The sequence below is a fragment of the Laccaria bicolor genome, genomic scaffold (genome assembly GCF_000143565.1).
Source record: "Laccaria bicolor S238N-H82 LACBIscaffold_42 genomic scaffold, whole genome shotgun sequence".
Classification (NCBI taxonomy): domain Eukaryota; kingdom Fungi; phylum Basidiomycota; class Agaricomycetes; order Agaricales; family Hydnangiaceae; genus Laccaria; species Laccaria bicolor.
The window spans coordinates 35,598-39,483 of record NW_001889913.1 but is presented as its reverse complement, the minus strand read 5'-3'; positions in this window follow the sequence as shown (position 1 = coordinate 39,483).

Sequence of the window (3,886 nt, the reverse complement as noted above, 5' to 3'; positions counted from 1 at the left end):
AGGTGTCTTTGAGTCAGGTCATGTTGTAAGTTGAGCATGTATTGAGTAGGTATCAACATGAATAGCCTCCTCTAGCTTGATAGCCAACTTGGGAATGATGTGAGAGACTGATGATGTTGCAATAGCAATATGTAAAGTCATGTCAATCATTCAGCCATATCCTCACATGAGGTATCAATATGAAAGGCTGAGTCCTAAGGTGAAAGACAACTTGTGGATGATGCCAAAAACTAATGCTGCAGCACTGGCATATGATGGCAATCCTTCAACCTCATCCCCATAACATAGATGGAGACACCATAATCTACATGTCAACTACAAACTTTTTTAAATGAAAAAGTAGACACTACAAACTCTTCTAATAAAAAAGCACACACTACAAGATTTTGTAGTCCCAAAAAACAGACACTGCCAACTTTTCTAATGAATAAGCACACACTACAAACCATTGTAATGATAAACAAAGCAGACACTACAAACTTTTCTAATGAAAAAGCGCACACTACAAACTTTTGTAGTCTCAAATAGCGGTCACTACAAACTTTTCTAATGAAAAAGCGCACACTACAAACCTTTGTAATGACAAAAAAAGCGGACACTACAAACCTTTCTAATGAAAAAGCGCACACTACAAACTTTTGTAGTCTCAAAAAGCGGTCACTACAAACTTTTCTAATGACAAAAAGCAGACACTACAAACTTTGTAGTCAAGATAACCTTTTGACCTTAACTCTAACTTTGTAGTGTAAATCTAAGCTTTTGTAGTCTAAGTCCGACTTTTGTAGTCTTTTATAGTCTATCAGTAAACTTTGTAGTCTAAGTCTGACTTTTTTGTAGTCTATCAGTAAATTTGGTAGTCTTTTGTAGTGTATTAGTAAACTTTGTAGTCTTTTGTAGTCTATCACAAACTTTATAGTCTAAGTCTGACTTTTGTAGTCTTTTATAGGGTATCAGTAAACTGTGCGACTTTTTTGTAGTCTATCAGTAAATCTATATCTGACTCTTATAGTAGAGCATGCACCTTCCTTTTTTGGTCATTTTTCCCACGATACAATAATTGTAGCCCTTTCTTTTAGCTTTCTGAATATACTGAAATTATGTTATTTGGTTTTGTTTTCATGGAGAAAAACACAAAAAACAAAAAAAAAATGCGACACTTTTGACATTCATTTACCTCATATCTCCACAACAGGAGCACTTCAGAACATAATTCAAACAGATTTGGGAAGCTACAGTGCAGGGCTACAACTTTGGTTTTTTGACCCCTTTTGGAGTTTGGTCATGTGACCACTCTCCTGATTACTAAAAATTGCCAATAATATTGCCCAAGTAGCTAATGAAAATCGCAATGATGTTGCCCAAGTAACTAATAACATTTCCAATGATATTGCCAAAGGAGCTAATGAAAATCGCAATGATATTGCCCAAGTAGCTAATGAAAATCACAATGATATTGCCCAAGTAACTAATAAAATTTCCAATGATATTGCCAAAGGAGCTAATGAAAATCGCAATGATGTCACCCAAGTAGCTAATGAAATTGCCAATGATATTGCACAACCAGCTAATGAAATTTCCAATGATACTGGCCACATAATTTATGAAAATCACAATGATATTGCCCAAGTAGCATATGAAATTTCCAATGATATTGCCAAAGTAACCATTGAAAATCGCAAAATGATATCACCCATGTAGCTAATGAAATATCCAATGATACTCGCCAGACAACTAATGAAAATCACAATGATATGGCTTTGAAAAGATATGAAATTGGTAATGATAACCACAGGCTACCTTATGAGGGAGGCCCAAAACCTTGCCTACACTTAATGAAAAAGCGCAGCCTTTATGATAATGAAAAAACATGGTAACAGTAATGATTTCCTATCATAAAGAGTGTGGATGGATACACAGGGACCTATAGGCAGTTACCTGTTTTATATGATAACTAGTGGTAGCCACTAGTGGGAGACACCTGATTTGGACGATATCCCTGATATGGAGGAGGATGATCTGGAGGAAGGGGATGATGAGGCTACGGCTGCTGCGCCTAAGACGGCTGTTATACCCGCTGCTGCTGCCGGGGTTGATGCTAGGTATCTTTACTGGGTTTTCTGAAAAAGTCAAAAGAGTGCTGATGGTTTCTTTGTAGCGCTAATGTGGAAGTCGCAAAGGGCAATCTGCTTCAAGTCCGCACGTACAATGTGATGATCACATATGACAAGTATTACCAGACCCCACGAGTTTGGCTGATCGGCTACGATGAGGTTCGCCTCTACCCTTTTCCCTTCTATTGTTCAAATTAGCTAAACCAAAACAACAGAATCGCCCCCACTAACTCCCTCCCAAATCTTCCAAGACATCTCAGCAGACCACGCCCAGAAAACAGTAACGATCGAACCATTCATCCACTCTGCCTCTCTCCAAGCCGCCTCCGTACATCCATGCAAACACGCCAGCGTCATGAAGAAAGTCATAGAACGGATGAACAACAGTGTCGTCGAGGAACAGCTCGCACAGCGCGGTAAACCCTCGGGGAAGGACACCCTGAAGAAAGAGAAGAAATGGCTGTTCAGCCGAAAGTCATCTGGGAGTGCCAAGCACATTCAACAGCTGCAAGTTGCGGCTGAGGAAGAGGAGGTGGAGGGGATGAGGGTCGATTTCTATCTGGTTGTTTTCCTCAAGTTTATTGCAAGCATCGTGCCGACTATTGAGGTCGACTCGACTACGTCTTTTTGAGTTTGATGCCACTCTCCCTTCATCTGTACCTCCCCAGTCCTCCCTCATTGCTAGCCATCATTTCTTTTACCTGTATTTTTTACCATTGTTGGTACGTAGAGGTCTTCTTTCTTTGTGAATATGTTGCAATTTGGAATATGTATCTGTATCTTTTGTGTTTTTCTGACAGAGTTTGGAGAATGTATAAATCATATGCATTGAGATGTACCCATGACTCTCTAACAATTGATTTAACTTCCATACACATTCACTGTACATGTGAAGACAACTTTAGGCCATCTGTTGAAGCTTGAAGAAAGGAAAAGCTGGCAAGCTTTACCATCCTTAGTGTTTGAAAGTCTGGTTAGGTTAGGTTATTGGGTGCCCAGGGGCTCTAACCGAGACCGAGACCGGTTAGGGTTCGTTCCCAGACCCAAAATAACCTAACTGGACCGAAGATAACCGATGAAAACCGGTTAGTTGCAGTTACTAACCGGTTAGGACCGAAAAAATGGAAAATCGATTAAAACGGCGTATATTGATCATATTCCTTGCAGTAAACATTATTGCCATGCGTCGTAGCTTTAAAACAAGCCCAAGAACGCTAAATTCGGTGAAGAATTGACAATTTTATAATAATATTCTTGAAAGCCTACTATTTTAGCCAATAATTTAGAGATTTGACCATAACTCTGTCAGATTTTTAGCGTTTCTCATGCTTTTAGATGCGTTTTGAAGGGGTATAATAGGGTCGGTTGTAACCAGTCATAACCGGTTTTTTAACGGTTAGTTAACCGCAAAATAACCGGTTATTTCATTTCCAGAATTGACTAACCACTAACTGCGGTCCGGTTTTTTTGTGGTTAGGTCCGGTCTGGTCTCAGTTATTTTCCAGTTAATTAACCTAACTTCCAAGCACTAACCATCCTTGACTTTCTTTTCTTTACATGACACAATCTGTTTTTTTTAGAACAGTAAGGCAAAAGGTGCATCATAATGGGTGGTAACTAGACACATGTGCTGCATTTATGAAATTCTGGGAAGGTGGGCTGAAACTTTTATAAAGCTAAAATCAAATAAATGAGAAGACCTTGAAAGACTTGGAATATGGATACTCACAAAGACGATTGTCCATAGCAATCTTTACAAGAGCACTTCAGTCACC